The sequence below is a fragment of the Schistocerca serialis genome, chromosome 4, assembly GCF_023864345.2.
Source record: "Schistocerca serialis cubense isolate TAMUIC-IGC-003099 chromosome 4, iqSchSeri2.2, whole genome shotgun sequence".
In the NCBI taxonomy this organism is placed as follows: Eukaryota; Metazoa; Arthropoda; class Insecta; order Orthoptera; family Acrididae; genus Schistocerca; species Schistocerca serialis.
Window position 1 is genome coordinate 458,383,536 of NC_064641.1, and position 26,485 is coordinate 458,410,020.

The window sequence follows — 26,485 nt, forward strand, 5'->3', positions numbered from 1 at the left end:
GCCAGTATGGCGATGACGAATACACGCTTCCAATGTGCGTTCACCGCGATGTCGCCAAACACGGATGCGACCATCATGATGCTGTAAACAGAACCTGGATTCATCCGAAAAAATGACGTTTTGCCATTCGTGCACCCAGGTTCATCGTTGATTACACCATCGCAGGCGCTCCTGCAGCGTCAAGAGTAACCGCAGCCATGGTCTCCGAGCTAATAGCCCATGCTGCTGAAAACGTCGTGGAACTGTTCGTGCAGATGGTTGTTGTCTTGCAAACGTCCCCATCTGCTGACTCAGGGATCGAGACGTGGCTGCACGGTCCGTTACAGCCATGGGGATAAGATGCCTGTCATTTCGACTGCTAGTGATACGAGGCCGTTGGGATCCAGTACGGCCTTCCATATTACCCTCCTGAACCCACCGATTCCATATTCTGCTAACAGTCATGAGATTTCGACCAACGGGAGCAGCAATGTTGCGATACGAAAAACCGCAGTCGTGATAGGCTACAATCCGATCTTTATCAAAGTCGGAAACGTGATGGTACGCATTTCTCCTCTTTACACGAGGCCTCACAACAACGTTTCATCAGGCAACGCCGGTCAACTGCTGTTTGTGTATGAGAAATCGGCCGAAAACTTTGGTCATGTCAGCACGTTGTAGGTGTCGCTACCGGCACCAAACTTGTGTGAATGTTCTGAAAAGCTAATCATTTGCCTATCACAGCATATTCTTCCTGTCGGTTGAATTTCGCGTCTGTAGCACGTCATCTTCGTGGTGTAGCAATTTTAATGGCCAGTAGTGTAATTTTATAAGTAGCTAGCAGCTATATAAACCACCGACTTCATTATGTATATGAGGTAAAACCTTAGCCTGTTGCACTGTAACGCTATAAAAGCCTCTCATCAAGGCAATGGATTGAAGACCTACGTGTGACTTCTGTGCTCTGACAACAATATCGTATGAAGGCGCCAGGCAGATGGGGCTATTAGAACTTCAGTGTCTTGCTCTGATCTTGGAAGATACACCTAGGCCTCTTACAAGTCCTGCTACACTTAAATCTGAACTCTGTCCACACGCCTCGGTGGGCACATCGATATCGACAGACCGCCGTGTCATCCTCTGCACACCGCTCTGCCGGCCGTTGTAAGTTTCCTTGAGCTGGAGCCGCTACTACTCACTAAATACGTCCACAATTTGCGTCACGAGGCTGAGTGCACCCCGTTCAATTTATCCTAAAAAGGAGAAGTTCCTCGCAGTACTGGAAATCGAACCTGTGTTCGGGAGGCAAGTCCTGCTACTCCAACGAAAATGTAGACAATTACGTCCTATCTGCGGCAACACTGAGATGGGAGCAGGGCACTGATTCTTTAACCACGTGCCATTTAGTAGCCGTATATGGCATCCCTAGTGGGAAGAGACGTAATGTTTGATTTCGCCGTTACCGTTCTAGACAACTGTACCAAATACACGCAAGGAGTCGGCGCCTTTATGAGACAAGTGCGTGTAGCTCCAGTCCCGATGATGCCTCGAGTGAAATCCAGTTTGCAAGTTCGTATTCTCGCATTCGTCGCGTAATTACAGAGCAGCCAACATTCCCCTGGGATTGAACAGACCCGTAGCCTGGACCGCGCCTCTGTGTCGGCGTCTTACCGACGGTCAGTGGCGACACACAGGCGCGTTAATTACCGGACCTTAACGGCGCCCGGCGCCGCCGGCCAGAGCAAACAAATTAGGACCAAAACACACAGGCGGTCCATCAAGGCGTCACGTGACCCCGGCCCCGCCCCCAGTGGTCCGCCCGCGGCCGCGGAACCCTTCTGCCTACACGCCTTTTTCGTTTTCCCCGCCGCCGGTCAATTATGACGTTCCGGTCAGTAAAAGAGCGACCTGATTTCCTCTCGGTAATTCATAAATTATTCAAGCGCACCTCCCCTTTCACACGCTGCGTAACAGTAAGCTCCTTTTGTAATGAGTCGGCGAGCGGTTTCGCTTACGGTCGCTGTAATTGCGCCCGGCCGCGCTGTCGGCGAGGTCTTGTAATCGATACTCTCTTCACACCTGCTGTCGGTGTCTCGAAATGACCGGAACGGACAGCCACCTGCTCTTTCGAGATGTACGCTGTTGGCAGCCCTTTCTCCAGAGATTAGCCGCGTTTACCAAATGATGCAGCTCGCTTCACTCATCAGCGGCATTATCCTAGTTCTTGATACAGAGTGTCCTCCATTCCACCTATTACAATGAGCATTACACAAGAACTTAACACTATTTCTTCAAGGTGTTTTTCCAGGTTCTTTGACCTAGTGAATTTACTTCTTTTGCACCATCAGAGAATGTGTGTGTCTCCATTTTGAAAAAGATCCTTGCACTCTTGAGAGTATCCGGCACCAATTTCCGTTGAACTATATCGCCAAGGAAACACAGTTACCTTGACATAAGCAAAAGCGAAGTCAAGGTTTTTTAAAATATTATATTAGATGACAATAACATTACACAATTCAAACAATTACATTTAACATCGGCAGTGGCAAGAAATGTGCGACGCGAGTTTGTGAATTACTTTTGTCAGAACAGAATGGCAGAATAAAATTATTCAGTTAGCTTCAAAATCAAGCTTCGTTGCTACTTCACTACATATGTTCCTTCCTTATAATGAGAATGACTAGATTGCCAAATATCTGGCATTACTGATATGTCTGTGATCGTTTATTCAAAGGACATGGCTCGCCTCTCGCTGGAGGCTGGAGAAAAACAAAAACTGGTTTGCGTTTCACCGCACGCCCCTCTGAACGTTGTTTCCGCTAACTGCACGTTCCTTCCGAAACGCTTGTTGCCAGGACACTTGACTGTCCTCAAATAGGTTCGTGTTGCATCAAACATTGCCCATCCCGCTCCACTAAGGACACGGCATCAATTCCAGGTTCTCATTCAAAATGGTCGAAAATTCGATTTTTGCTACATTTTTTGAAAATTATATGTTTCTAGAGTGTTGGCACGAAAAGGTTTTTTAATCCGTGCGTTACAAAAGTTGCTACAGCCCATTGTTCAAAGCAGAGTCACGGCCGCCGTGGGACGTCCTCAGCTGGAGAAGCCCGGCTCGGGTAGAAAACTTGTGCCGTGATGCACTTTCACAAAATAATTTATGTTGCCCTATGCATGCAAACATATTCGCCAAAAAGGCTGACGAACCTCTGCAGGCTGCCGACTGCCGAACGCAGTCAGATCGGCTCAGCCAGATCGGATTTTCTTGCCAAGAAGAACGAAGGAATTGCTCCTCAGGAACAATTCCAGTTAGAGGAAGGGTTGATATGCGGTCCTGAAATTGCTGACTAAACGTAAGTAACGAAAACACTCTTTTTGGTCAAATTTTGGTCAAAACATAATTTTTCGTCCACCATATAGAATTAGCTATTTTGAATTTTGAAAATCTAATTTCAGATTTGGCTTCAGCGACATCAAATATATATAATAACATGTATGCAAACTGAACTAGTAATACGCAGGAAAGTGTTCGCTAAACTTGAAACAGTTTTTTCTCGAAAAACGATTTTTCAAAACTGCGTGTAGCATAAAGTACAAACCGTTCAACCTATTAATTTCTGCCTTTGATCCCAGAAAAGTAAACGCTTCTCTTGCGAATTTGTACCTGTATATGAAATTAGTTAATACTAACAATTTCTTGTAAAGCCATAAAGAGTGAAACATACCCCTAAAAATCGAACTCAAAGTTCGACTTCCCACCATATCGCTAAATTTAACGTCAGTTCATTGTGGTTAGGTATAAGCTCCCATAAATTCAAATACTATCGACTGATGTTATCAATTTTTGATTTCAGATAACTCCTGATGAGCTACACTGCACCCAGTCTCGTACTTCAAATTCGCAGGCCCTTATTAAAATTATTATTACGGGCTCCATTTGGGTTTTTTTGTATTGAAAATCTAAAATAAAGTTCAGTGTATGATCAGTCATAATCCCCAAACCGATCCTTTGTATGTCTTTTCATTGCCTCAGAAAAGATTTACAAACTTTGCCTATTTTTTACTAATTTGAGTGAGAACTTGGCTCTAAGGTGTGAATTTTAGAGCCAAAATTAACTGTTTTTCTTGTTTTATCCTATAATACCTCTTCTACAAATATGGAGCCACAGAGTTTGGAAACTCCCAGGAGATAAACGCAGCAAGTCGATCGAAACTTGGGCAATTTAGTTGTTTGGTAGTTTACAATGAGGCAGCGGTGTATTCAAACTTATTTTAATCAAAATAAGAAGAGATTTTTCACAGCATCGAAGATGAAGTGCTCATAGTTTTTATGGTATGCATTTTAGAGCCCATATTTACTAAACATTTTTCCGTATTTTGGTCTACACCACCACCTCTGAAAGTTGGCTACTCTATATCTATAGCAACAACAGTACCGATACATGTATTACACTGTCAGATGAATCAGAATGATTCTCTCTCGTAACTGTCAACGCGGTCGTTTCCGGACCAGGGTCTCTTACCTCAAATTGATATATCTACCTCTGTTCATCTCTGAAGGTTTTTAACATCGCGGAATCATCCTGTATATGCAAAAGCAGATGTAGAAAGATTTAGACAGTAATATATTACTAAATCTACATGGCTTGCCCTGGTGGCTTAACCAAAGATTCAGAGTCTTTTTGGAACGAATAGAGACCAATGGTTTTTGTTAGGTTCGGACGTGGAAATGCTGGTACTGTTCTATGGGTCGAAGGTAAGCAGCCGGCGCTAACTATGTTGTCAAGGATACGCACTCGCGGCGTGAGCGGTGAGCCCTGTGTGAAGCTTGGAATTCTAGCCACGGCGAGTACTCGCTCAGCGCTCCCTACTGCGTAACGGGCTGCGGCCATTATGGGTGCCGTAAACGTGTTTCATGGGGCGCCAGTTTTCCAGGAATCCTAATAACGCCGGCTGTCGGCGCGACCGATGGAGACGTCGCTGTTAATTGGCGTGGCCGGGTGTTGCCTGCTGGTGAGGGGTCACAGCTGTCGCCAGCGCTCAGCCTCCCATCACAGTGGCGTTCTGCGATTCTGCTCTTCCACTACTTGCACGAGCCACTCCTGCGCCGAAGGCTACGGCTTCGATTTCCGTGACGTCCCCTTCCACACGTTATAGCCTAACTGATATTAACAGGGATAAACAAATGGATTATATAGTACGTTAGAAATGATTTTTATTCAGTATTGCATTCACTACTATTAAATGAAATTCCTGCAGTACTCAGTCCGAAGATTGGTTGGCACAAGATCTGCAGTCTTCACGTCTTTCTTTCCTCTTCGGCCTTGTGCAGAAGTTTTAGCCAACATCTTTTATAATTTGATTAATGCACTCCAGTCATGGACTTCCTCTAACTCTTTTAACATACCCCTCAAATTTCGGTTTTAGGAGACCCATGTGTCTCAATGGATGATAAGAAATCTTATATTATTTGATAAACCCTCCTTCTCTCCCAGTCTCTTAAAGTCTTCGTCATTTGTTATCATATCTGTTCATTTGATTTGGAGGATACGGTTGTAACACCACATTCCTAAAGAATTTAGAGTTTTCCATTCCTCCGTCCCCAGCGTCCATGTTTCACATCCATACAGTGCTGCGCTCCAATTATCTACGAGCCGTGCGTCCGTTACTATCTATTACTGCCGCTCATTAAACTTATTTGTACTTCGTAAACAACAAGTTTGATGGCGCCCCACCAGAGCGAGCATAGTTGCTCACCGTTGGCACTTAACTGCACGCTTGGTTCCTCCACTACCTGAATGTTCGCTTGCTGTTATTACGCATGGTAACTTCTTTTGCTCACCAAGGACTGAGAGCCAGTTCGTCGTGTTATGGGTGGTTGTGCTTGACTGAAAAAAAATGTGCCCAAGACCTTTGAAGAGTTACTACGTCCCTCACCCTTCGTGGACGCGGGTTGGCATTTTCAGTGTCGGCACGTTTCTTGGTGTGTGGATGCCGAGCTGCCATCGTTTGCTATATAGCCAAAGATTGGTGTAGAAGGAAAACGGTGAGCACTTCTTCTTACGTGTCATACCAAAGTCATGGTTGCGATTCGTAAAACCACTGTTTATGGATTAAGGCTTTGTAGAAATTTAATTTGGGTTCTCGCGTATAATCCTGACTAGCATTAATTAATGGCTGTCATATTTCCTTTAATACTCAATCTGGATCAGCATTCCAAGTAACCAGGCCTCGACCAAGCTTTTCTTAAGACGCTTGTAAAAGGCAATACATTGCCAAGTGAAACTCTTTTACTGTTTGATACAATGATGGCTGAGTATAAAAGAATTAATCTTCTTTAAATCGTACGTTTCCTCTTCAAACGCGCATTTGATAAAACTGACGCGAGAGATTAATTGTTTTGAACTAATTGTTCCTTTTAAACACTCATGTGTTATTTTTCTTTTTTAATTTAAAATTACTGAACGGAAATTAAAAACTTATGTTGTTCACAGTTAAAGCCTGAAAGGGGTCTAAGACGTCTTTCGGTGTGCGATCTGCTACTCATTTCTGTTGTCATTACCTTGTGGCTATGTCGTTCTGTTTCTTACTCTGTGTATTTGTTTTATCGAAACTTAATCTGAGCTGAAGGAAGGGATCTGAGCGATGTCTGGACTAAACCCGATTATTAACCAAAGGTGTTCGTATAGATAGCCTGACATGTCCGACATCACAGACACCACTGGTGGTACAGCGGATGCTGTTGTAGTGCCAGTCTCGTTTATGTTCCAAATATCTTTCGATCTAAAGTTGTATCGTCTCATTACAGTAGCCAGGTTAACGAAAAAGTCGTTAAAGTTTGTTTATTGAAGCTAGAGGGTCGGTTTAAGCTGGTAGCTTCAGGAGCTCTGACAAATCTTTGTGTCTCTTCTTGAACCCAGAAAACCTGTCAGCCCCAGCTTGTCGATAATCAGCCTGTTTTGCAGGTACTTCAGCCCATTAGGTATAGCTAACTCTTAACACAATTTTCATACTTATTTTGGACTGACACTTTGACGTATTCTGCCAGTTCATTGTCAAGAGGAACTGTTAGAATAAGTCTGTTACGATAGTAGCCTACGTTCAGTAAAGGGCGGGTCATCCTCAACAGAAATTTTTTTTCAGCAACGGTATTTATATCGTAAACTTTGGCAACAGTGCTTATGGATTTATTTTCCAGTTTCACCATTAGCGCAGTTTTCAGCTTAGTGTATTCTGGTGTTTTACCTTTTTCTTTCCTTTCGAAATTTCTACGCAACTTGATAAGGAAAACGACAAAATGATAAGATGGTATCAGAATTTGAAACGCTAATACTTTCGCGGGGATGGTTGTCCCGCCTGACAGCTATCCCCGTCGGTTGTGCGACAAGGAACGTTATTTTGAAACTTTTGCTAATATCCAGCTTTGTGTGTTTCATAACGGTTTAGAAAGACGGCACGTAATATATTGAATTATACGTTACGTAACTATAGAATCCGATCATCAATATAGAAAAGGGGTCTGTAGTTAAATGGGCCGATAGTAATGCTTTAAATTTTATTCACCGGAACGAGTAACAGAGAAATATGAACAACTACTAATTCTCTCGACGGGAACAACTGAACCTTCACACAACAGATGCAGATAGTGCTGCCACTCTTAACAAGTACATTGTAGTACAGTGTAACATCTGGTGGCCGAGTTATTTATTATGGGACAATCAACTCGTGTTATTACCATACGTGATCTCCCCTAAGGGCAAATCAGGGTGCACACAACTATATTCGCGTATGAACGTCGAGATGTGGAAAAGGGAGGGAGTAATGCGCGCAATCGTAACAGGTGGCAGGACGAATTCCGGCATCAATTCCTCCAATATACTGCCCATAAGTGAAGTATGTTGACGGCACCTCAGTTTCAACATTGTGCTCAAGTATAAGGCTGCAGCCCGCACTCGTACATTAAAAAGTCCAAGTCCGCCTACATGCGGAGGGAGGGTGAGGGTGTCGTTGCGGGCTTTAAATAGGAGTCCAGCAATAAGGTAATATCCAAATGCCGCCTCTAGTCTACGTGCTATCACTATCAGTGGTAAGAGAACCTGAGCCATGCGTATTTACTTGGTAGCCACGTGAAGGTTAAGAAACTGGACACGCTGTAGGAGGTCCGTGCTTCGAAGTAGGTTCTGTCGGTCTTCTGTGCATATCGCCTGCAGTAGATGTATAGTAGTTCATGGCAGCCGTGTGACACACATCTCGTGTAAATGTAATGCCCAAGTATCTCATCGCATCCACCTACGGGAGAGTGGGCTATGCAGCCCTCCTAGAGGCCCCTCCCAATATGCATCGCCGCCGAGTTGGCTATATTCATGTGGCTTCTCACCACCAATTTATACCGCTTGATCTATTCAGGCTGGAGCGCCTTCATCACTTGATTGGACCAGCTGCAGAAGGTCATCAGCATACGCTCTGCAGTGAGAGGTGTGACCCCTCAACACAATAATTGAAAGTTTGCGTTTCGGACCACCTATGAGCAGCTCTAGTGCGTTCACGTAAAAAATCATGGAGGTTGGGCATTCTTGTCGAACCGAACTTTAGATTGGTAAGGGACCCGTCGTGCGTTCGTTTAGCAGACCATGAGATGATGCTCCGCGTAAAAGGCGCAAAATTACGTCGAGGAAGCCAGGTGGAAAGCCCATGCTGGCTAGAACTGTCATAAGAAACTTAAGGTGCACTAATAAATGAAAAGCGCTAGTTTTCTTTTCTTCTAGAGTTTTACTTTCATTGTGTTAACTAGTTTTCGGCATACAAAGCCATCTTCAGACATTTACTGAGTATTGTCACCAAAAAAGTTACACTGTTAATAAACAACATTGAAAAAGAAGTTACACATCTAGGTTGAAGCAGAAACGTACATTAAATAACATCTTTGACAGTGTGGTGGTAATGCACTGTAAATCCGGCAGCTGGTGGCCGAGCGGTTCTGGAGCTACAGTCTGGAACCGCGCGACCGCTACGGTCGCAGGTTCGAATCCTGCCTCGGGCATGGATGTGTGTGTTGTCCTTCGGTTAGTTAAGTTTAAGTAGTTCTAAGTTCTAGGGGACTTATGACCTCAGCAGTTGAGTCCCATAGTGCTCAGAACCATTTGAACCATTTTTTGCACTGTAAAAAGTAAAAAGTTAAACAGTAAATAAGTGAAAATGGAGTAAGCTGGAAGAAAACTTTAACACAAAACAGGAAGAGCAAGCCTACATAACTAAACCTATAAAATAAAATAAAATTAGTACCTGACAAGGCTACTTCAGGAAATATAAAACATGGCGAGTGATACACAAACCAATTAAAATCAGAAATAGTTGTGAGTGCAACTACAGAATATATAAGGAACTTCAGCAATATCAATAAAATAAACAGAAATAAATAAATGCAGGAAAGAGGTCGAGTGTGAGGGAACATACAGTAAATGCAATCATTGAGAGTGTGGTAGTACTGCACTGTAAAAGGTAAAAAAGCTGAAGAACACACAAATACAAAGGAAAAAACAGCAAAAACATTAACACTATACTCAAAACTGTGCTATGTAACAGCCTGCATTAAATAAATGAACCAACTAAATAAAAGCAATACTTGGTGAGAAAACTACAAGAGGTATTGAACATGGAAAGTGGTACAACTACCAGAAAAAGAAACCCTTTACAACTGAAACTGCAGCCTGTATAAATCACATAGACAATTTAAATAAAATAAAAGGAAATAAAATAAAAGAAGGAAAATGGGGGACATGTAGGAACAGACAGCGTGGGAAGTAATGGAAAACAGAGAGGATTATGTGAAGTTTAAGAGAGGGGAAGTGTTAAGCTGTGTCTGGTCATTTAGGATTATATCTGGACTGTGAGCTAGATGTTTTTGACTTCGCAGAGGTTCCAGCGGTTTGGGTTTATGGCCATCGTTTGCTAGGTGAAGGACATGGGACTGTGACTAGTAGCTGAGACCCTCACTCAGTACATGCTCAGCAAATGCGGGGTCAGAATTCTGACCTCCAACTGCGTTCATGTTCAGCCAGCCTAGTTGCTATGGCTCTGCCTGACTGAACGTTGTGAGACTTGTCACAATCCGAAGAGGTAATTTTGTATATCCAACTGTTGGTTAGTAACTGGATCTTATGTCTGCTGTTGGAAACACGCTTGGCTGTGGTGTTCTTAACATAGCAGCAAAGCCTAGCAGACTTTCACTGCTTTAGCTACAATCTGTGATACCTCTCCTGGACAGCGGAAGAGCATGCAGATGGGGTACAGACGAGGGGTATAATTTTCCGTTTTTATTTCCTATGCAAGATGTGGTCGATAAAGACTGGAATGTAGCCTTTGGTTGAGGCTATAAATTTTATTGTATTTAACTCTGCTTTAAAACCATCTGTGGACATGGGAACAGCTATGAAAGTGTAGTGAGTGCTGCATGTTTGTGTGCTAAGGGGTGCCGTCAGCAAGAAGGTTTTACTGTGTCTGTAGTTGTAGTTTTTCTAAAAATTTTGAAGTAATGTGTGTGTGTACTGATGTCAGTGGTCAGATCTAAGAAGTTTATGGATATGTTGCCAATCTTCATTGTTAACTGAATATTGTAATGCTTATTGTGTGGGTTTTGCAAAAATGTGTTGAGCTGTCTTGTAGCACCAGTCCTCATACAGACGACATGTCTAAACGAGTACTTGATATTTGCATTCTCAGAAAATGTTGTTCAAAATGGGCCATTAATATTTCAGCGAATAGTGGATTGAGAGGGGAACCCATAACTAAGCTATCTAATTCTTTATAAAGAGCCTCTTGTAACTGAAAATAGTTCTGTGCCAATTATGTCTAAGTGGCCAGTCTCAAGTCATTCAATTCCACAGGATTAACATTAGACTTGTACATCAACTCTGTCAGAATATCAATGCATTCCACTACTGGAATATTGCTAAACAAACTGCAGACATCATAGAATATTAATTTATCACTGTGTGAGACAGATATACCTTTTATCTTGTTTCCAAGGTCCACAGAGTCTGAAATACCATGCTTTGGTTTGAATTTAGTGTTGCTCTTAATTAAGATGTCCAGTTTACTAGCTAGTTTGTAAGATGGCGCAGTGAATGATGATACAACTGGACAAATAGGAACACCTTGTTTATGGAGTTTAGGAAGCACTGGGTTCATATTACTTAACATTTTTGCTTCAAAATCACAGAACATGCTTTTGTATGAATTGATTGGACATTAAACATGTTCTTTGAACAATTTAGTAGGGTCTTTAGGAAGTACTTGGGAAAAACATGATATTCAGGAATTCATTAACTTTATTCACATAATCTCGTTAGTTCAGAAGAACAATACTGCTGCATTCATCAGATTTTGTGACAATTATATCCTGTTGTTGTAATTTCTGTTTTAAGAACTCGAGGGTGTGAAAATCAGTAGCCTGTGGGAAGTTACACTCAAATCTGGTTTCTTTCTTTAGTGCATTGGCAAGTAAATATTTCACAGTGGTGTCTTTCATTAGAACATATTCACTATCTACTTTCATAACACCAAGTTTTTTTCTGATGGAGGGTGGGAAGGAGAATATTTCAAATCTTTTTCAAGCTCTCTTTGTTCACTTGGTGACAGAATCCAGTTCTATAGGTTAATTACACGTTGGGAAAACTTTTGTTTGCAATTTGGGGTTAGAGGTGCACTCACATTGCTAATCATACATGATTACCTGTCCTGCTACAAAAACTCATCATGCATAAGATACTTACACTTTGACAAACTTCACTATCAAAAACGTCAAAGTCACAGGGATGTAGCTTCGATGTGATAGTCATATGTACCACTTTTAGATGATTACACACGTTTTCACCATCACAGTTTTCATCCTGAAGTTCGTCAAAATGTGTTATTATTCATGATGTACTTTTCTGACGCCGGCCGGGGTGGCCGAGCGGTTCTAGACGCTACAATCTGGAGCCGCCCGACCGCTACGGTCGCAGGTTAGAACCCTGCCTCGGGCATGGATGTGTGTGATGTCTTAGTTAGGTTCAAGTAGTTCTAAGATCTAGGGGACTGATGACCTCAGAGGTTAAGTTCCATAGTGCTCAGAGCCATTTGAACCATTTTTTACTTTTGTGGCAGGGCAGGAAATTATTTATGATTAGGAATGTGAATGCACCTCTAACCCTAATTGGTTTTGTTTGTTAATACAAACTGTTCTGTAGACTTGCTGTTCCTGTTTTGTGTTAATGTTTTTTCCTGTTTTCTCAGTTTATATTTATTTACTGTTCAGCTTTTTACTTCTTACAGTGGATTACCACCACACTGTCAACGATGATATTTACTTTACGTTTCTGTTTCAATCTAGAGGTGTTACTTCTCTTCAAATGTTGTAAACAAAACGTGTAACTTCTTTGGTGACAATACTCATTAAATGTCTGAAGATAGTCTTGTAAGCCGAAAACCGGTTAGCACAGTAAAAGTGATACTGTAGAAGAAAAGCAAACTGGCGCTTTTCATTTATTGTAATGGTGATCTACCAAGAACCGACGGAAGATTCAGATAACATTATGGTGAATTCTGTCAAAAAAGTGATCGATGTCAATTGAGATTACAGCAGTTCGAAGGCTAGAGGATGTGGCGAGAGCTATCATATCCCAACCCTCGCCAGCGTCCGTTTGCATTTTGGTCTCTCCTCCTTGTATAGTTAGCTCAATTCAAAAGATTAATGGCAGAGCCTTCTTTATGTGCACTGCTGGGAGCCGGGAAAAGGTCTTCTAGTCCAAATTTAACATTGTAATCGGGCGGCAGTCCTCGATCAATCGACCTCTTGAAGCCTTGTGTATTAGGATGAGTAGCCCATCTTAGACGGCAGGTGGCACGCAAAAACCGGGGAACATCTGCTGTCGATACATGGTGATCCAACCTGGCATCAACAGGATGAAGAAAATTGGACTGAAGTCGAGTAGCATCCATCTGGCCCAGGCGCGTTGTTAAGTGCACACTCAGTGTCGTCCTGTGTAATCTCCGGCAAAAGCGACGATACTGCTGTGTTGTCGAGGGTGTGTGACAAGTGCTGCAAAGAGTCGTTATCGTCCTCTTCCTCTGTATTCTCGTTCAGTAAAAACGTCAACAATGGTCTGCAAAGCCCTGTATGAGGGCTGCCTTGGTAGTTAAAGATCGACCACTCGGCAAAGTGAGTTCCGTGATCAGCAGTCTTTGGCGTCGACGGCTGTCAAGCACCACGTGATGCATCATTGGGATTTTCTCTCTCGCTCGGTCTTGGAGCTGCGACCGCACGACATCCCGTTCCTTATCGCCGTGTAAGAGACAGCACTTTGGCTTTAATTCGGCGGCTTGTCATCTGTCGGTCTGGTGACTGCTGTTGGGATGCGAAGCATCGTATAATAAAAGTCCAAAGTGTATCGATGCCATGTAGCAATGTCCTTTTCATATTGTGTTAGTGCACGCCGGAACGCGGAATACTATGGAAGACACGTTACGCAGTGCGGCGGTAATCTGACGGCATTCTGGGTCGTGGAAGTGTACCACATTCATCTTCCACATACCGCGACTGAGCCGTTACACGTTGGTGCTGGAGGTTGACCGCGCATATAAAGACACTATGGTCTGAGAAGGCAAGAGGCCACGGTTCGGCGTCCAACACAAGATCATGCGCGACACTGAGGCTAGGCGCAAATTGAGACGCGTATAGCGCGTGTGGCGCGACACAGCGCAGCGCGCGTTTTTGTAACATCACAGGTTCAAATGGCACTGCGCAATTAGCGACGCGACGCGACGCGAATGGGACGCGACACGCGCCTGCGCCTGCGCCAGGTCGCGCGGCGTTGTGGTTGAGGCACAGTTTCTCGCGCCGCGCGTGTCTCGCTAGCACCGTGGGAAATTTGAGGCGGGGAGCGGAAATGTAGCCCGGCCATATGCTCACATCGAACGGCGTATATGAGCAGTGGTAGTATTGCCCATACGATGAAATTTTGCCTTACTGCGTACTAAATTTTATTGCCATTGGGTAGTGTTTCGTTTTTCGCCATTTAAACGCTCCAGCTTTCTTCGTTAGTACATTATACTTTTCTGTTATTTAGATCTGTGTAGTTTTGTTTTGTTTTGTTTTTCTTCTGTCAAGAAAAATGCATACTTCAGTAACTGATGACCTATTGGCCGCTGGAATTGTATCATATGCCTCCGCGATGTTTTCAGATCGCAAGAAGGGACAGAGGGTAGTGAATAAGGAAGCAAGGAATATTATAAAATCATGTGATTAAGAATCAAGGCAGGAAAGTAAAACAAGGTTATCTACTCGCTGCCTAGTATGCTGGCGTATCTGTACGATCTGTTACAAAAATTTAGAAAGGGATAAACTCCACAGTTTTAATCCCTTTGTTCTTGTGGTAAAGTATAGAAGTCTCACTGTGATTACTCTGGTATGGATGTAATAATGTAATACGACACACTGTATTACATGCAAGTGAACATCACATTTCCACTGCAAGCTAGAAGCAGTCGAAAAGCAGTCACAAATAACAATGTTTTAATTGGTTCGCCGTGATAAGAAAAAGCATTTCAATTGTTGGATGCACATTATCAGCATTAATAAACTAATTACACAACAGGCTACACAAATGAAGAAAATGATCGGTATTATTACGAAAGTAGGAATATCCTAAAAGAGTGTTATGATTAGACATATTTAATTTGTTGAAATGTACAGATGACAAAGGCAGATCTACTTTCATGACAATATTTTTCGAATTCCAAGTCACAAGGCACACATGGCTAGCGTCTGCATTCCTGTCGCGCGCATTATCCTCCGCTGCTGACAATACACTGACCATTGTGTTGTGCGACAGATCAATTGTTTATTTTTCTCAATAACAACTATTTTATTCGCGATCACACATTGTCAGTTTGTCAAGCCGTAGGTGAGTAACCAGTATCTGGCATGTGCGTATCATTCCGCCTGAAGGAACGCTCGTCATTATTTTACGAGTAATACTGCTCGGATCAAGTGAAGGAATAAAATCCTTTGGTAAGTTTCCATTCCAGTCGCTCAGTGTTAAAAATAGGGGGATTCTACCAAAATTCCAACAGAATTGGCAATCCATTTTGTGTGAGTTGTTAACCTTTTCTCATTCGTAGAAGCATCACCGTTTGTGAGTAACGGCCACATTTCTCTTAGTGACTGGTTTAATTGTACGTCCTTTGTCACAGTGTAATTTGTCAAACCCATCTCTCAACAGCTATTGAGACAGAATTCCGAAACGGAGTGCCTCATTAAACAAGTAAATTGGCAATCACAGAGCTCCAAAGCTTACGAAAAACCTCATAGTGTCGGTTTGCAGTAACATAAAATAAGAAATTTTACATTTATTTTCTTACTAGAAAGGTCTTGTTTCGCTAGCTGTGGATAACTCTTAAAAAATTACAGTCACTGGAGTGAAACAAATAAAAAGAGAAGTATAAGTACTGATATATCGCCATAGATAAGAAAGTTCCGTGTGTTTAAGAATTGGCAAAACGCTCTCCTCCTTGTGTGCTATCATTCGCCACACTTTCGTTTCGATGTCTCGAGCGGTTTAGGAGATATGAGAGATGTTGCGAGTATTTCATTCTCGCGGGCGTGAGATCGGAAGCGAGCGCGCACATGGGATTCATTTTCTCGAGATCGGAGGCAGATCTCCTCCTAAGTCTAAACAAAAATTCAGCATGTTAGCTAAATTTCATACGCAGCAACATATGATGTAATATGCATCAAACGCAGAATCATAGCGACCCCTAATTTTCGTTGCAAACTTTTTGAGTTTTGCTTAGTGCCTTACTAAAATGTGTACATCACAACAAGAATGGTCATTAGCGAGGTGATGGGCACTTCGCCACGAAGCCGACATATAACAAGTAAGGCAAAAATCATATATTTGCAGTGAATAGTTTCTGCAAAATCGTTTGAGAAAGATAACAGGTTGCGCGCGCTTCGGTTCTGTCAGCGCAGAGCGTCGCCAGTCGGTGCGTGCTAAGTCTGGTGTACGCGTCGCAATTTGCGTATCGCGCTGTAGTGTCGTGTTACGTCACACGTGCTATACGCGTCTCAATTTGCGCCTAGCCTGATGCTATCAAGACCACTGGCCGAGTGACTAATAAGATATATGTGTCCGGGGTGGTCACCGTGTACTTTCTCCCAAGTACCGATGAGACGCAGATCACGCGACAATATTCGAAGTTCTTGACAAGTCGAAAAGTGTGGGACGTGGTCTTTGGTATGGAGCACACAGTTAAAATCGCCGCCGAAAGATATTTTGATCGCAGCGACCAAGAGTGAGAGGGGTGATTTCGTCTGAGTAGGACCGCGAACTTGCTTGGCATTTGTTGGTTCGGAGCAGGCACGTTAATAATACGTGTAGCTATACTCCATTCACCGAAACAAGAGACGTACTGTAAACACGGCAAGGCGCGTGACCACGGCGCTGCCGTCGAGGGGTGTTCAGGGCAGGGGCGTCAGAAAATAAAAAAATTAAAGTTGTGTTTTTTATAATTTGGCACCTGAACATGATAAAGTGATCCGAGGGGAGGAGGAGGATATTGGTGTTTAACGTCCCGTCGACAACGAGGTCATTAGAGACGGAGCACAAGCTCGGATTAGGGAAGGATAGGGAAGGAAGTCGGCCGTGCCCTTTGAAAGGAACCATCCCGGCATTTGCCTGGAGTGATCTAGGGAAATCACGGAAAACCTAAATCAGGATGGCCGGACGCGGGATTGAACCGTCGTCCTCCCGAATGCGAGTCCAGTGTGCTAACCACTGCGCCACCTCGCTCGGTAAGTGATCCGAGAGCTACCTTCCGATACCTTTTTTTACATTACATTAAAATTTTTGTCACTGAAAAAGAAAAATATTTAAGCTTTCAGGAAAAGTTGTTTTTTTCGCGTTACTCTATATTTGTCACTCCATATCTCCTAAACTGTGTGTCGCACAGCAAAATAATTTTATAATTGCCTTCAGTACTGTATGTTGATGACGTCTGCAAATTTTCTGCCTAATAGAACCAGTAATAGTGAAGTAATAAATTAAAATCTCACGTCTGATGCAGAGCTTTTACCAAATCATCATCGAAATATAGTAAGCGACAAACTTTTCCCCTTTCATTTTTTTTGTGGGGGTGTGAGCGAGGAAAGTTTCAGAAAGGTTTGAATTTAATTTTGTAGTTTGTTCGAATGCGATTGGTGCAACCGTTTGTCCTTTATGAGCGATGCATTGTGCGGTTCGCAGGCGCGGTGCTCAGTGTGGCCGTCTCAGTTGCAGGTGTGAGCTGGTTGGTGGATGTTGTACAGCGGCGATTTCAGGATATCTTAACTTCATCTGTAAAGACATTTGAAAGACTAGTTGTTGATTATTAGAGTAAGTATATGTGTTTGTAGTCACGCTGAGCATTCACTGTTTCTGTGCGCATCCAATAGCATCGCATGGTTTCTTATTTTATGTATTCACTTATTTCATTAGCATCACATACGGCTGTCCTCATTATGTCATCCACGGATTCCACGAGCGAGGTCGACGTATCAGTTCTGACTCCACCAAAGAAGCGAGCAAAGAAGAAATCATTAAGTTCTTCTGTGAAGCACATGGTGCTTGATGTGCATAAAACGGAACTGTTACATCCAGAGCAGTCGATGAGTGACATTGTTTCAAAAACAGCTGCAGCTACAGGTGTTGGACGTTCTTCAGTGTATCGTGTGATAAGTGAGTACAAGGAAACACACTCATTGAAGTCTCCCAAGAAAGGAAAATTACGACAGAAACTTTCTGAAAGTGTTGATGACTTCTATAGAAATGCGATACGAAGGAAAGTACACGGATTTTTTTTCGTAACGAATTGCCAACAATTGACAAAGTGCTTACAGCCGTGAACGAAGATGCAGATCTGGGAAATTTTCGGAGAACTACTGAGAGAAATGAATTTCAAATATGTCAGGCGTGGGCGCGATAGCATGCTAATAGACAGGGATGACATCATTTTATGGAGGCGGTGTTATCTTCGAACCATTAAACGGTTGAGAAATGAAGGCAGACCCATTTACTATTTGGACGAGACGTGGGTGAACGCAGGACATACCAGAAGTTACGTCTGGGTAGATGACAGTATAAATTCCTCAAAACAAGCGTTTCTGTCCGGATTATCAACCGGAAGCAAGGGCCCATCAGGTAAAGGGAAACGTCTGATTATCGCACACATTGGCAGCAAAGCAGGGTTCGTTGAAGGATGTTTGTGGACTTTCGAATCCAAGAAAAGTGGAGATTATCGTGGGGAGATGTGCACCAAAACCTTCGAGAACTGGTTTCAAGATGTTCTTCCTCGGCTCCAGGAAAATGCAGTAATTGTTCTTTATAACGCGCCGTACCAAAAGAAAAGAAAAAGTTCCCAATGCGAATTCCAATAAGCACGAAATATAAGAGTGGCTAAAATTTAAAAACATCGATTTCGAAGACGGTATGTTGAAGAAAGAACTTTTAGATATAGTTTAAAATCACAGAACAGTGCACAACGAATACGCAATAGATGAAATGGCGAAGAATGCAGGGAAAACTGTTCTCAGAATTCCTCCATACCACTGTGAATTAAACGCCATCGAGTTAGCGTGGGCCAGAATCAAAAGCTATGTTGCAGTGAAAAATAAAACATGCAAAATGCCGGAAGTTAAAGTACTGCTAGAAGAAGCAGTAAGAACAGTGACTGCAGAAGATTGGAACAAGTGCGTCAAATGTGGAAATTAGATTGCATTATAGAGGAGAGGAGGAGCGGTTTGATATAAACCTCAATGAAAACAGTTCAAGTTCGACAGAGTGAACCTTATTTCGTCCTTTATCATTATTGTTATTACTGGTATTGTTATTAAAATTAACAAGAAAATGTTCAAATGTGTGTGAAATCTTATGGGACTTAACTGCTAAGGTCATCAGCCCCTGAGCTTACACACTATTTAACCTAAATTATTCTATGGACAAACACACACACCCATGCCAGAGGGAGGACTCGAACCTCCACCGGGACCAGCCGCACAGTCCATGACTGCAGCGCCTGAGACCGCTCGGCTAATCCCACGCGGCTAAAATTAACAATTAATTGTGTTTGAATGGAGCGTTTTGTTAGCAACCTGAATGAAAATAAATCTGCTTCGACATAATGAACTCATTTTAACATTATTTTAACATTATTGTTAAATTTATTTCGTACATTGTTGCCCAGGTTTCTCACGGTCCACTGTGACAGCTCGGCAGCCAGCCGAACGCCGCCAGCTGCAAAGCGTGCGCCAAGGATTTTCCACACTCCCACGTGTCACGTGAACTCCGAATGCTTTCTCTGGAAACGAGCGTAGTCGCTCACGTGACACTGTTTATGTTTCGCCCCAGCTCTCGGTGAATAGACTTTGGCGCCGTGATCGCCAACCTCCTGGCTGAGGGGTGGTAAGTAAAGTCTTGCATGGCAATATCGTCACGCACTAGTATATCCGTACCGTCTTATCACCCGGTGTCACATATGTTGCATAACGATAGAAGCCGGGGAGGGACGCGAGTTGCACTTGCTACAATCAAGCAAAGTTAATATCCAACGCAAGAAGCATCTCTCGCAGCAGATGTATCTTTACTGTTGATCTAATCGTATTGAGGTTAACTGTGGTGATACGGTAAGCCAGTCGTCGAACTGCAAATGTTCCCGCGTCCGGAACAGAACCTCGGTTGTCCGTCGTAAGTAACAATGTCACGGCAGCCGCCAGTATAGATATATGAGGGAATATGTCTCGTAAGTTCAATTCTGATCTGTTGGACTCCTCTGAGAACAGAATAAGTTCGCAGTTGTGTCAATCTTTCCGCGACACGACTAAAGACTGTGCCGCAGGTGAGAAGAGCCGACTCGACTTCTTCTGCTGGGAGTCCAAATGGAAGTTCAAATACCCTGATCGTGTGGAGTCCCAAACAAGCACTATCGACGTTCACAGTACCCACACTGCTATCAGCTTGGCAGAAGCGGGGGCTCGGTTTCGTTTTCCGAAGGATCCGTTCACATGTTGCAACACTGATGGTCTTTACATTGTCTGTACTGCCCACAATGAATAAATGTAAGCCAATGATGTCGACCGCTGAGTTTTTCATCTCTTCTCGTAAAAATCGTTTGACTTAGAGTGCTTTTTGTCGCGAAAATTCGTTTTGGAACGTAAAATTGAGCATAAATTTTCTGTGTTGGTTTGTCATGCTGATCTACTTATTTAAGCTGACGCGTACGAAGTGGCTGAGTACTGAATAAACAAAGACGGCAACTTACTCCGTGGCGAGGATATAAACAGCACGTCAGCACGTCCAAACTGCTGCTCTGCCAAAGGCAAACTGCCTGAACACTTCCTCTCCAACCCAAATTCTCAAACTTCCATGTACAAGAAGCGCCCCCACCCAGTAGCCCCACTGTTCATAGCAATCGCTAACCCTCGCAGGGGTTCTGAAGATATAGTGCATCCGCGCTGGATGTAAGTACATATAGCCATCGTCGCGAAGTTTCTTCTGTTGCCAGTAAAAAATTTTCCTAGTTAGACAGCGTTACTAAGGATCCAAGTTTGAAAATCTGGGGTACAAAGTAGGGTAAAAGGTGTTCAGAATTTCTTTTGAACGCACAATTTAAAAATTCCAAGAGACAATAGGCTTTCAAAAGTCTTTCTAACAAGAAATTGTTTTCGTTCTCCGAGTGTGAGATGACCGTCGTGTCATTAGAAAAGTTTTCCTGGCATCACATCAATGTCCCTACATGCTCAGAGTGGCACTGTATCGGCATTCAACACGATATCTGTTGAGACAAGTTGTCACAAATGAATTGGGTTCTGAACAGGTGATACTTGACAGATTATTGCACGTGTAAAATGTAAGAATTGAAGTTCGTTTACGGTTAAAATGACTGCTTACCTTATGTTATACAACTTCTTCTTTCCTATGACTATGGTTCACGGCGTGGGCACAGTTGTATACATTGATAGAACCAGTCTTACTTTTGTGATGAAATTGACTGTTATTGGCAATGCATCACGAAGCACTGTTTAATAGAAACTCTTCCTCGTAGCACCGTTGAAATACAAAGTTCATAAACATATGCAAGAACTTGTAGCTTAACTTGGAGAGTATAACTAGTTGTCTCTAACTTTGGACACGGTACTCTTCTCGCTGCATGTTCTGGGCTTGGCATTGAATGGAACATGGACTGATGTAGGATTGACTTCGTGTTCGGGTGTCGGTCTATTTCAAGACAGGCTGCCGACCATGGTGCTGAGAACTGTGGAAGTGTATTTCTACTTACGTCTCACTGGTGTGGCCCGCAATGCTCCGATAGCAAGGAGCATCTTTGTGGTGTCAATTCCATGCGCCACTGCCACTCCTATTGACTACACCACAGTAAACCACCGGAGTCGTCAGGAGGTATTTCTCCTGGAATGTACCGAACGTCCGATCTGCCACCCTAAGTTATTCTCATGCAAACTGTCGGTCCATTAGTACTACATGGACTATCGCATTGTTGGAAACACCATGCATTGATCTTGATTTCGTAATTTATCGGTGCTTCTCCTTCTATATCGGTCGTTAAAAGTTCCTAAGTGTGTAACTGCGAATGACTGTTTTGACTGCTGCTGACTTCTCTTGTTGCTCTAGTCCATTTTTACACTCATTTAGTGAACCTATGGACAAGCAATATTATTGGCTAGGGTTTCAACCAGCTGACACTGTTCTTCGTTACGGATTACGTCCGTGAAGAGCACTAACTGGAAATATGGAACTGGAGAAACGCAACGTTCTCCGAAAAGAGGAGCCCATGCCTAACATTCGGCTCCCCTATCCTGTGGGGGGGACGCTGAGCACGATGCCATGCTATGCTATAGCACCACCGTGCTGCAGAAAAGTCTCCTCCCACCCGAAGCGGAAGAGCTCAGCCATTGCAGTGAGATGTGAACACCAGGCCCACATGCTGAAATACTGTTTTCTGCGACGCGTGCAGAAAAGGAAAACGTTTTAAAGTTCATTTGTCTCTGTTGGAATATCTGACTATTTTCCAAATCAGCAATTCTCAACTCTTCTGACACAGTTACCCCTGAACAAGATCAAATGTCGTCCAAATGAACTTCGGGGGTCTAATTTAAACGTTAGACTGCAAAAAAGATATTTCTATTAGCTTTAAAGTGACATATTATTTATAATACCCGTACTGCTTGGTTAATGTTCAGACAGCTGAAACTCACTCGTTTTCTACATTTTTCTAAAATGGTTCAAATGGCTCTTAGCACTACGGGACTTAACATCTGAGGTCATCAGTCCCCTAGACTTAGAAGTCCTGAAACCTAACTAACCTAAGAACATCACACACAGCCATGCCCGAGGCTGGATTCGAACCTGCGACCGCAGCAGCAGAGCGGTTCCGGACTGAAGTGCCTAGAACAGTTCGGCCACAGCGGCCGGCTACATTTTTCACTAAACCAAAAAATAAAGAGTCAATAGAGTGTTTCGTTCTGCCTATTTCTAACTGTCCTTCCTATATGTGGTTTGGTGTCCGCCACGAGACTTCGGAAGTAATGTGCTAAATTCATTCAGTTCTTCACCTTTGTTTTCATTCCTAACACAAGTGAAAATGCTGCTTTCACACAGGTTAGTGTGGTGAATGGATTCATTATTTTTAAGAGTTCTTCCAATAGCTACTAGCGACAGATCGTTCGCTAGAACAATGACAGTTCTGCTATACGAATATCTGTGTATAGTGTGTTGCCTTCTACTTTCGCTCGAATTTCACTATATGAAAATTCCTTCATCCACGGAAACGGGTCTTAGAACCCAGGTCCAAACCTGAAATAGAGTTATTATTAAAATTTATTACTAATGACAAGTGTTTACTACCACTGGATTGACATAAAAAGCAAGAAGCAGATTATTAAAGCTGATATTTAATGCTTTTAGTAAACTAAATAAAATTTCGAGATGATGCTTTTAATGCGTTAAAAAGATACCTATATTAGGAGAAACTATTGTGAAAAAGGTAAATATCATGAGAAACTACAACTTGTTTGGTATGTTTGACGCTTGGCGTATCTTTGAATGTAAATATCAAGAGAAGCCGCAGTTATTCGGAATGCCTAACACTTTCAGCATCTTTGCATGCCGAAAACATGAGTGACTCGTATTCTTTGGCTACCAGAGATTGTATTATTTCTGAGTAGAGCTCGGACGAGTAAAGTAGTCGGAAGCAGTAGGCGGCCAGAGAGCGAGAGAAAGTGTCGTGTAATGCCAGACTGAGGAGCTTGGATGGCGGATGTGCCCTACAAAAGATTTTTATTTGAGCTGTTTCATGATGTGTAACTGAAAATAGAGTATTAATTGATTTGGTTGTGCAGAGAGACGGTTCATTGAAAAGAAAAACATAATTTGCATTTGAGTGTATTTTGCTGCAAGCTCTAGTTTATTCATTATTGGAGTGTAGAGATTACATTGTGTGAAACAATATCTATGTGTTGGTACCCATGGATAAGTATCAGTCATATGTTCAGTATTCTGATTCGTTTGTTAAAAATATTCAGATTTATTTTAGCTCATTATTTTTGTGATGCAGATAGGGCAGAGCTGAGTTCCCCGTTGGCAAGATAGGAAACGTCGCTGTAGAGTCTAAATGATCCTCTGAGAGAGTATTAAAAACATTTTTCATTTACGAAATGTCATATAAATTCAGTGGATGCCTTTTATAATAGGACACAGCTTTTGTTACAAGTGTTAGTGTTTCATGAGAAAGTCATTATGAGTATAATAATCACTCTTTACATTCATTTACAATAGTCAGATGCAGTTTGGATCAGCTGGTATCACATGCATGAAAAGTAATTTGCACAATTATGTTCGTGTTTAAAAGTCGAATAGCAAAGGCGATTCTAGATCAGACATTGAAATCGGAATTTAATGCACTGTCTTTCACACTGATAGCGAGAGGTTTCGTCACATTCAGTTTGCAATAACTAAGAGTAAAAGCATATTAGGTTCAGTGTTTGAAACTAAACGCTTACGACAGTTTGTATTAACAGTTTTGACTCATGAGAGACGTGATCTTTGAGGGCCATTCAAAGTTTGAGGATGGGCCACCTAATAATGGAGAAATGCATGTTAAAAATTACCGGGAGAGACAGGAAGGTACATAAGGGAAAGTTATCGTTGTACCGGTACGTGAGGTGGCAATTAAATACAATCATTTACAAAAAGGTAAGACATTAATACGTTTATTTACATTATGTACACTCTAATAATTCAGTGATATACGTTGTTCTGTGATATTGTATATAAAGGATACTAATGTTAATGTATCAAATAGTCGTGAATGCTGGGACAGTTTTATAAGACACTGACTATTAATAGCATTTAACGGCAAATTGCTAAGTTGATATATATAGTTCCTCAATGCAGTAGTCCACACTAATGTTCGTAAACCTACAGACGGATTTAATAAGGGGCGATCTCTTAATTGCGGCTGCTTAACCCTTCAACTGCTCTGGACGTTTTAATGCACGCGCCTTTGTACCAGTCCCTGTGCGCTCTGCACGTGTTTACGCGCGCTACCTGTCTCTCTGCCTGGTACTCTGAACGTGTCTCTGAACGTGTCTACGTTTAGACACGTTCAGTGTACCAGGTAGAAGGACTGGTGATGTTCGTAAACACGCTCAGAGCACACAGGGACGGGTACAAAGGCGTGAGCGTTAACCCGTCCAGAGCAGTTACAGCTCTGGTTAAAAGTCGCCGGCAAATCAGAGGTGTGTGCAGTGAGGTTGTGTCAGTTCTGTGTCCTCTGGTGGCGGGTATGCGTGGCGCCACTCGACGGAGAACGGCGACCGAAAGAACGCGATCTCGCGTGGCGGCGCACTGGCGGGAGGTTCCAGAGCGGCACCTCTCCTCTGACGTAGCTGCTAGCAGCGCGCGATGTGCCGTGTGTCTATGACAGTGATGAGAAAAAAGTGTAAGTGCGCGGGAGAGTATTTAGGAAAGTGGATGGTAGATGGTCACAGCATGTTCTTGTTTAGATTCCAAGACATAAGAAAAGACGGAGGAATCAAGCTTACGAAGGGTAAGTAAAAGAAATTTGAAGAAATGCAGGAGCAAGACTGATTCTTATCACTGAAAATCACTCGGCATGGAAATATATAGATGAACTTTTTATCCAGCAGTGGATATCAAATTGTTGCCAATTATCGTGATCACGTGTTATGTACGCTCGAAGACAAAAAGACAAAGAAAAGAAGACGTACCGCGAAGGAATTATCCAAATGGAACGGAGGCAGGTAGATGTGATGTACATCTACAGACAAACAAATGATTACAGTTTCAGAAAAATTAGATAATTTATTCCCGAGAAAGAGCTTCACAAATTCAGACTATCAATTAGTCGTTGGTTCACCTCCGGCCCATATGTAAGCAGTTATTCGGCTTGGCACTGCTTGACAGAATTGTTGAATGACCTCATGAGGGATATCATACCAAATTCTGTCCAGCCGGCGCGATACATTGTCGAAATTCCGAGCTGGTTGGAGGACCTTGCCCGTAATGCTCCAAACGCTCTCAGTTATGGAGAGACCCGGCGACCTAGTGGGCCAAGGAAGGGATTAGCAAGTACGAAGACAAGCAGTAAAAACTATCGCCATGTGCGGGCAAGTATTGCCTTGCTGAAATGCAAACCCAGGATGACTCGCCACGGAGCGTAACAAAACGGAGCGTCCTGCGGATAACAACCGACGGGGTCCTACTATGAAAAAAATGGCACCCCAGGCCAACACCCCTGGCTGTATGACGGAAGACACTCAATGTGATATCCCACCGCTGTCTGGGGCGTCTCCAGACACGTCTGCCACCGGGAATCTCACTGACAGGAGTAGAATTGTCTTCAGTGATGAGTGCCGCTTCGAACTGAGCCATGATGACCAGCAAAAACATCTCTGGAGATCTGGAGACGCCTCGGAAGCGGCGGTGCACCAACTTTATAGCCTAGTGCTTCTTGAGATGGCGTAAGATGATGAGATTAACTGAAAGTTTGTTAGCAATGATTATATTGGATGTCAGTTTCCGTGTTCAGCTAATGAACTGGCGATGTCGAACCTCACCTGCGGTTATGCGTTTGTACCGGTTGAGACCGCCATCAGGGTCCATCAGTTAATGATAAAAAAGAGACAACGCAGCAAATCACAGACCAGTGAATTGGACAACACAGACCTGGTAAAATGTTGCATATATTGTCTCTGAAGAACACTTTAAATGAGAGGTAGGCGTTCGCAAGTGAATAAGGCTTACTGCTCACTAATTAAGCTAATAAACTGGCGACGAAGAATCTTGCTGCAGATCAAAACACAATAGCAGTTAAACAGGAAACAAATTACGGGCATTGTGATGAGTGGTCTGACTCCAAATTAAGAGATAGTGCGCCGAGAGATACTTGGAATATTGAT